The following is a 9,686-nucleotide window of genomic DNA, read 5'->3' on the forward strand; positions in this document are numbered from 1 at the left end:
GGATAATTACAGTTGAGATTATATCGAAGCGAGGTTGTCTACTGATGAATGTTTTTTTCTAGCATACGTGCTACTTATAAATTCTTGCAAACGGAAAGTATTTTAAAAAGAAAATTTTCATTGAATGGTTGGTAGCATAGAAGGTGGATGTTGACTATATTTTGCCTTTCTTCTTTTGTAGTTATTTGTGTTTTTCCTTTCTTCTTTTGTAGTTATTATGAGTACAATGAATGAGGACAACGATAAATGTAACCTCACCTTCTTTGTTTTGTGCTATGGCATCGACAACGCATGTTGCACCGTTTGCCACACCAATTGTCAAGTCAGTGTTTTTAGTGATCATGCAGCACATGCCAATTGCGATCAAATCTAACTCGTTGAACTTAGTATCTAGGAGCCACTACTGAAGAACATTTATGTTACCTCCCTTCGTCTTTATTTCAACTTTTGTAATGTTAGTTTGATTGTGCAACTTATTCAAGGCCAGGTTTTTATAGCATTGGAAGTCTCATCTGTGAGTACAAATTATCGGAGTAGAGTTGTTGATGCAGTCATGCATATGTGCTTCATCTATAATACATGTACCCAAGGTACAATTGATCTCATCTACAACTGGTTTTCTTTCACGAATAATGGTCAAGAACTAAAGCAATTCAAGGTCCGTTGCATGTCTTACAGAGCATGACATCCTATAGAAAGTTGCATGTAGAAAGTGGACCGAGCTTGTGATATGGCATGTGTTACAAAGCTTCTGTGCATGACTACAAACTGGGGGTAGTTGGGCAAGATCACCAAGAAAAGAGAACACATTTGTTGTTGAAGGGATGTGCCAATGTATCCTTGTTATGTTAACATTTTGTCTTACGATAAGGTAAAATGTCATTTGGATTAACATGGATAGCTCCTCTATAATTATAATATCTGCCTTTATAACATGGATAACTCCTCTATAATTATAATATATGCCTTATCTCAATGCAAAAAATTATAAAACAAGCAAATAGATAAAGCATAAATGACCTGCAACAATAAATGAGGTGCTTTACTGACCTGCAATGTTGTACTGCTGCATTTCGATTGTCCAATCTACAGGCCGATTTTTGAGTCGAGCTACAAAAAAGCAATATGAATAGTTAAACATATCGTCTTGCAATGAAATGTCATACATTGAAAGTGCAAAGTATACAGTGCACGTCATACAGAGGTGCCATACAGAAGTATGGTGGAGAGTTGGCACTGTGGTCTCTCCAAAAAATTATAAGAAACGGAAGCCATGCCCTGCCCCGTAGGATTTATGTGTTGCGCCAAGCAAACGCATGCGCATGGAAAATTGGACGTAGATAACGAACCTTGCAATGTTGTCAAGCTAGAGTCACGCTTGCTGTATGTGGTTTCTACCTCAAACGCCTATTGCACAAAAGACCTTTGAGAAGATGTGAATAGATTATCAGTGCCCCAAGGAAAAACGAGGGTTTATGTTGGCGACAATATGTTTGTCATCTACAGCCATCTAAACTTGCTCCGATAGCTGCTACGTACATGGACCTTTGCTCATAGGATCCGCCACCGAATCATGGTTATTAGCAAGAGAAGCTCTTTACATGAGGCCGCAATATTGGCCATATTGTCTATAGAGTGTTTGCTATCCCATCGAGTTGTTGAATGGACATGAGTGAACTGTTCTTGGAGGCTAATAGGTGCTGACATATTGGTATGCTTGTCTCCAGAAATGCCATTACTCCGCAGTCCGTGTACGTCAGCTTCTCTAGCATCAAATCTCTTTTTTTTGAAAAAAAGAATTAGCTTCTGCTTCTGCTCTTTGTCTATTCTTTTGATCCTGATCAGCACTGTAAGCACCTGCATGATTTACTACTTGACTTCCACTACAATGCTGTTGCATCTCCTTGGAGCTACACATTAACCAACTCTCGCGGACACCATATTCTACATTCAATTAGTCATGAAAGATGTGTTTGTTTGTCTGTAGATTGTTCCGAAATTCTTACCTCATCAAATTTTCTGATAGGCTATCAACAAAGTTGGACGAGGAGTACGATTGAAGCCAATGGCTCATCAGACCATGACTTGCACTAGTGGCAATATTCCCCAATGCCTTTCCCTCGACATTGAGATGTCTGCCACTAATCCCCTTACACACTCTGCTAAAAGCGCAAGCAGCTAGCACTAAAGCCACTGGCTTATAATTACTTGAGGATAACCATCACAAGCTTTGGTGTGATCGATCTTGCTATGCTTTTCTGATCTCATGTCCTCTTTGAGGTTTACTCATTCCATTTCTTCTGCCTCTGCCGTCTGCATCGCCAACAGCCAGATAGCAACAATAGAAAAAGGTGTTAAACGGGCTTGGAAAGGCAATGAGTGTTGGTGATTCGACTCGAGATTAGGCCAACTGATCATTGATTGAAATGTGATATCTTCTATTTAGAACAGAGACCTCTGCCATGGGTTGATCGCATGAAATATTTGAGGGCTCATCACGTTGGCAAGCATCCGACGTACCTTTCAGCTTGATGATCTGCCACTGCAATGCAGCTTGATGATTTGCGACTGTGTTTTTTATTTTATTCACCTGGTAGCTTTTCACGCCGACGTTTCGCAGCGATCTTTTTTTAAAAATTTATATCTAATGCCACGTGGTGGCTACTGCGTTCAGATATCGGAATGGAGCATAGAAGAAAAACATGGTGGCCGTCTGCAAGCTGTGTCTTAGACCTACCCAAGAAGCCATGCCTGCAGCGCTGTTGTGTCAAAGTTTCGTTACAGATCCCTCTGGTCGAAATCGTATGTTTCGCGCCTAGGTGCCTCTCCCAGCCAGCTACTCAGACCCGCCATCGCATTCACCCTGCCTAAAAATTACGGCCCTCCTTGGCATCGCACAGAGAGAGAGAGAGAGAGAGAGAGAGAGAGAGCGAGAGCTGCAGATCGACCCTCTGGTCGAACATTTCGCCCCAGGTGCTTCTCCCAGCCAGCCACTCAGACCCGTCGTCTGCGACCGCAGCGTTTTAAAAAAAAAAATTTTGACAGGAGCTTTTTTAATGCCACGTGGTGGCTTGTGCGTTCAGCTACTGGAAAGAGCACCTTTGGCTCACCAAGTAACAAACTAGTTTTGATTTTGAGTGTTGTCAAAAATCAAAACAAGTTAGTTTTTCGGTGGGGAGAGCTGGCGCCGCCGACTGTGAAAAGGTCGAGGTTATCATCGAGGGTAGCATCAGGGTAGCCAAGGCCCGTGTAAGCAGTTATTTTGTAATCATAGAGATACGTGGAAGTCCCCGATAGTAGAAGTACCTGCTTATATTTTGCTAATGCCCAAAAAGTCCTCCTGCAGTGGGTGTCAAAAAGCGGCCACCTCAACTTGCAGTTATCGTTACTGTGTGGCTATGGCAGTGAGAGAGTGATGTAGAAGTGGAGAGTAAGAGAGTGGGAGAGTGTTGCAGTAGTGGGGAAGCTACGGCAGATCACTCCCAAGCTTCTCCCAGGTTGTCAACCCATCTTTTGACATTGTCCCGTCGACCACCTCAATCCTCATGCCGCTCACATGGCAGGTACGCCGCTCGCAGCCATGCCTTTCTCTTATATACACAGTCCAAGGGATCTGCATCGGTGCGGATCCCTTTGGATTGCTTCTGTGTAATCATTGGGGGCCTTATTGACTGCTATTCCATGCATTTTGAAAGCCTGTGGACTGCATGAACATGTCGTCAAAAAAGGCCTTGCTTCTGAGACTGGAGCTACACGCATCTGCCAAACGATGCTCAGGATTGGTCACATCAACTTTGTGATGCTTTTTGCTTGCCTACAACACCAAGAGACATAACATCCACAGCAACAGTACGGGTACAACTCGGGTGCTGGCGCACGTGTACATCTCGGTTGTTGGCGCACATGTACAACTCGGATGTTGGCGCACGGGTACAACTCGAGTGGGGTGCCTGAGTCTCCAAGGGATCTGCATCAATGGAGATCCCCTTGCACTGCTTTAGTTCTTACTGCTTGATTTAACATCAACAATACTTTAAACACACAGCCTTACTATCTAACGGTCCTACTGCATTTCGTTACTATTCTGCTGCATTTCGTCTAACCCATTTTGGTCCTACTGCATCTCGGTCCTATGCTGATCCTCAGTGGCAGGTCGAGGCCCTACACCCATGTGATGAGCTTTCGTGGAGGTTGGAGAGTGTAGCTGATCGAACATTGCCTCGTTGGGCACTTGCCTTGATGAACAACCAGCCACCAGATATTTGTGGAGGCAGCGGAAGCAGAGATTGCGGGTCTGAGGAGTGCCATAGAATCCACAGTTGTTTGCGCAGGGAATATTTGCCATACTGCTGTTTAAGTCTCTACTGCGCATTTCTTATTGATGGTGTCCAAGGATCTACGTCAATGCAGATCCCTTCAGATTGCATCATAGATTGATGCCCATATGCTTCTCAAAGCATGAGAAAATAGATTTAACATGTTGTGCAAATAGAGTGCTGTAGAAAGGGTCTTAACATGTGCATTCTTGTTGAGACATTCCTTTTTTTTTGAGTTAGTTGGATCAATTATTTGCTTGATAAGGAAGTTGTGTGCAACATTGCTTTGTGCTTTAAGAGATTGTAGGGATTTGCTTGCTATGTTGGGTCAAGGGTTCCTTTTTGAGTCAGTTGAGAGCTTGTATATGTGCTTGCTGGAAGTTCCAAATTGACGAAGCTAAAGAACCTATTTTCCTTTTGAGTTATGATTAAGTTGAAACTTTTCTAAATGTTTTAAATCCTCAAGTGAGGTGGATACCAAAGACCTTATGTACTATTTGAAATATTGTCCAACATACAAAAAAGAAGACCATGCCCATTTTTTTAAAAAATTTGAGCTCACTAAAACTTATGTCAATGTTGGTTTTCTAAACTCTTTTGTGTAGTCCAAGATCTAGAGGTCGTTCTACCAGGAGAGTACTTGATACCTTGCCAATTGGAACATATGATTCTATAGACAAAATCAGCTCTATGTCAGGCACGAAAATGGGAACGAGTCAGGATTTGCTTGAGGATGATGTGATATCACCGGAGATGGAACAAGGCTCATTATATGAGGTAGATCCCATCTTAGTGGCTGAAAAAACTAATTTGCAGATAGTTACTTGGGATATCAGAGATGAGGTTACTGCAGCTAGTGAGCCAAAAGATGAATCCAATGCATTTACCCATAAAGGAGCAGACATTTTGGATTCCACTAGACTCTTTAGCTGCTTTGAGTGCCCCGCTATCCCTCTTTGTCGTCTTTATCCACATGCAAGAGTTCCTGGTTTAAGAGACGATTTAAGTGGTTTGAAGTCAGCTTTTGCTAAAGAAGGCTACATGCAAGAAAAGGGGTCCTTCATTGTTTCCTTGTGGACATGTCAGAAAGAAGAAAAAAAGGTCACATGTAAGAATTACTTTTCAATTTTACTTCACAATCTACTTGGATTTTATTTTTTGTTATACATTTGAACAGTAAATCTTATGTAGATGAGGTTATGAAGGAGTGGGATCCAATGTGAAATGAGATCAATGAGGAGTTCGGGAGTTGCAAAATAACCCAAAGTTGTCAGATTTTGTCGGTCACATGTTTTTTGTTTGGGACGGAAATCATCAAACATTGGCATGGACTCAAGCCATTAAAGACAGATTTTCCACGTCAAAAGATAAGCATTGCAGAGTTCTTTGTACTATTATTGATCCTACAAGAGTGCCAGAGATTGCCTTGCTCAACACTCTACAAAGAATGAACTTGTAAGTACTCTTTGTTGTTTTTGTGAGAACTTGAATGTTATCCTTGTCTTTTAAACAAGTTAAATTTTGAATGATTTTTTTTTTGTGTGATTAGAATGAATTCCCATTCTCTTGTCACTACGCATCTTCGGGATGAGATTATGAATGTGACTCACATTTGTGCTATTGATCCTAATGTATACTTAAAAGCCCTACCAGAGAAAGATAAAAATTGATAGGAGATGTCAAAAAGTATTACTCTAAGGGTGATGAACCTTGGTATCCATTGACACAAAAATATCTTGCACGTCTTGTGTATGATGTGAGTATAATTTTTTCTCTTTTAATTTTGCAATGATTGTTAATTCCTTAAGCTTTTGATAGGTGCAAATGACCAAGGAATATAACATAAGGGTTGATCAGCTCTCTCATGAAAGCTTGGCTAAAGAGAATTTAAAGAAAGAGGAGGAAAAAATTTATCACGACCTCACTACAAAGTATAGTGACAAGATTGGAAAGGTATTCTTTATGTTTGTACATTTTGTTGTGTTCATAGTATGGTTTTTAGTTACGCACATACGATGAACATTTTCTTTTGTTTTGTAAGATTCTTAACATTGTGGATCCCGAATTGGCTTGGCAAAGTCTTGTCATTGCGGTCGGGTCTTGGAAGTTAAGCAACATTAGAGAAGATTAACTTAATTACTATTGTGGATGCTCCAATACAAAACAAGCTATTATGGTTATCTCTTTTAGAGGCGGACAATCTAGCTAGGACAACATATGGCATCAAAAAAGGTGATGTTGCTTAAAGAATGTGAGACTTTTCCTTTCACTAGCTCTTAATGCTTTGAATCAAGTATTAAATTGTTCTTCAATTTGTTTTTGTGTCCACTCAAGCTGGCTTCGTAGGGAGGGTCTTTTGGCTAGGGTCTATAATAGAGCCTCACAATTGATGATAGATATGTTGGGTACATGTGGAGATATTGTATTGTCAGCTGACTATACCCTTATGTTCTACTTTGAGGAGATAAAGCTTTAGGCTAGGCCATATCTCTTCCCTTTGGAGGTATCTTTGGAAACGAGAACAGAAGATGCTAATAAACAAACCCACAAAAAGCTTGACATTTTGCATATGGCTGCACAAAGATTGGCATACAGGTATTTTTGTTTCCAAGGCATTATGTAAATAAATAAATTTTATTCATAGAAGTGTAAGAATAATGTATCCATTGTCGTTTTTGTCAAAATTTTTGAACTTTTGTATCATGAAAGATTCTTCCATTGATTCCACTACTTGCTAGAAAGTGGACAGAATTGAAGATACCTGATTCATATATGTATTCAGAGAAGTTACATAAGCTTTCTTCATGGGAGATTGAAGCTTGCCCTTGGTGGATTGACATGGAGAAAGACCATGGTCTAGCTTGTGAGAGAGATCTTAGAGATGCGATTGGAGGTAGTTCTGTGCCAGGTTTATTGGAAGCCGAAGGTGCAGGGATTCCTCCTAGACCGCTGGCTACACAAGTACGAGTACCATCTTTAGGTAGAGATACAAAAACTTATCCACATCTTTTGCCTTGAAATGTATAAACTTGATAATTCTAAAGTATTTTCACTGAGAAGGGATTTCGCGAAGGAAAGGAAGCTATAGCAGACACTATTGTAGATGAGTTGATGGAGGAGGCTATGCCATCCTCACATGAAAGTACTTCTCGTACTTAATAACATCGTTACACTTTATAGTGAATTTTTGTGTTTCTTTGTCTAATTTTGTGCCGTTACTTTCTTAGATATTGGTGGATCTTGTCAATTGCGTGGTGTCTTTTCATTTGATTATCCAGATAATGTCTCGATGCATGGTCATATTAGACATGATTTTGATCAATGTATCTGGGGACTACATTGCCATTTCTGTAGATTTTTTATCGGGAGTTAGGTCTCCATCTGGGGCTATGATTCATGATCATATGCTCAAGGCCCGACCAAGTGATCTTGTTTATAGGTGAAACAGCAAGCCAATTGCTTGGGCTACCGATTTTATTTTCCTCAACCTTCCATATGGAGGATTGATGAGTGGCTATGGTGTCCCAACCATGTGGGATAAGATCACAGAGGATCATGTTTGTGTGGCAATTCATCTCGCATGGAACACTTTATCGGATTTGGGTTGGTTAATCATGGCCTCTTTTGCAGGTTTGTAGTCTCTAACCACTTTGAAGTTTGTATTTGAGGTTCATGTTTGAAGTATACAAATCACTCATGTGGTGATGTTTTGCAATTAAGGTGATACACCTCGATGGGTGGAAAGGTTCCGCGTTGCATCTGACATGCATATTTATCAACGGATAGTAGTGCTTCATCACACTCCCTACGGCTTCATGTAAGCAAGAGGAGACAAAGTTCAAGTAGCTTGTATTTCTCTTTAGTTTATGTAAGGTGTGTTCCTTTTTTCAAAAAATAACTTTTTTTTCATTATATGTGTGTAGTTTGACACCTCGATGTTTTACTTGGTGCATCGACGGGGTTCCAGACCGCCTATTTACATAGCAGAGAGTGTCTTATTTTCGAGCACTTGGCATGAGGCCTACATATTCTATCATGCAGCACTATATTCCTCATACCTCGATATCCATTGCCTCCGATGGAGTGCCTTGGTGTGGAACATTGCAGAGGAGCTCTACATTTTTGGGTGCATTTGTGGAGTTGTTATGCAGGAGTAGAGGCATTTGCTTGGAGTTTGGATGCAGGATTGCACCTGTGTTGGCGGCATGTGTAGTTTCGGGTCGAGTGTGTGGTTCTTTGGATTTTGATGATAGTATTATTACAAGTTTTGTGTAGTCTATGTTACATCACAAAAAGCGGAGCAGGGAGGAGGCTTCAACGCCTATTGATTTGGACGATGAGGGTGATAGGCCTATGGGTGGGAACTCTTTTGATGACTAGTGAGACTCCCATTCCATAGTTGGACCTTTTATATAATTTTTGCTATCATATATGTGTTTTAGTATTCCTATGCCATTGTGTGTGTAATAATCTATCATTATGTCTTGTTGGTTGTAAAAGGTGTCATTAGACTCATTGGCTAGGTTATAATTTTTGTTTGTTTTGTGAGTATATTACCCATGTATATTGAAGCGGAGGCCAAACGGATGGCGTCAGCTGGTCGTTTTGATTTGCAGCTTCGTGAGAAACCTCGTATATGCAACATATTTATTGACGATGAATGTGACTCTTCATAGGTGTTTTCGTTTGCAGATTTTGCAATGTACTCTTTTATAATAAAGAATGAATTAGGTCTATAAAATTCTTGCATGGTTCAAGGTTGTAAGATCAATGAAATTGTCTTTTTTTTGCATTGTATCTGTCTATTTTATATCAATTTGTTGTGTTACAAAGTAAGAACTAGGAGTTTCAATTTACAGATTTTGCAACGTATTCTTTTGAAAAAAAAAATGTTTTGGGTCTGTAAAATTCTTGCATGGTTCAAGGTTGCAAGATTAATGGTCTCGTCTTTTTTTTTGCATTATATAGTCTATTTTTTATCAATTTGTTGTGTTACAAAGTTAGAACTAGGTCATGGATTTAAAAGAGGTACTCTATGCTTTCAAATTCGCTCGATTTTTTTCATCGCTCGAAATATTTCACTCTCCTTCTCGTGACACACACCCTCCCTAGGTTTTTGGTTTTCCCCATTTTCCTTTATTTTTACCCTCCCAATGGACCCTCAATCCTTAACTGATATGTATTTTCATCGTCTTCTTGTGCTTAGTCGGAACCGTTGTGTAATGTTTGTTTTTTGTCCCATGGGTCATATCTGACCTCAGTGGACGATAATACAATATCTCTCTCTCTCTCTCTCTCTCTCTCTCACACACACACACACACACACACACACACACACACACACACACACACACACACACACACGCACAC

At 40.3% G+C, this 9,686-nt stretch overlaps 1 pseudogene; it reads left to right on the forward strand.

The window, feature by feature from the left end:
• The first annotated feature begins 3,556 nt into the window (after positions 1 to 3,556).
• On the forward strand, positions 3,557 to 8,992 carry LOC147462070 (uncharacterized; annotated as a pseudogene).
• The last annotated feature ends 694 nt before the right edge of the window (positions 8,993 to 9,686 follow it).

The sequence above is a fragment of the Adiantum capillus-veneris genome, chromosome 3, assembly GCF_014529385.1.
Source record: "Adiantum capillus-veneris isolate H3 chromosome 3, ASM1452938v2, whole genome shotgun sequence".
Taxonomy (NCBI): domain Eukaryota; kingdom Viridiplantae; phylum Streptophyta; class Polypodiopsida; order Polypodiales; family Pteridaceae; genus Adiantum; species Adiantum capillus-veneris.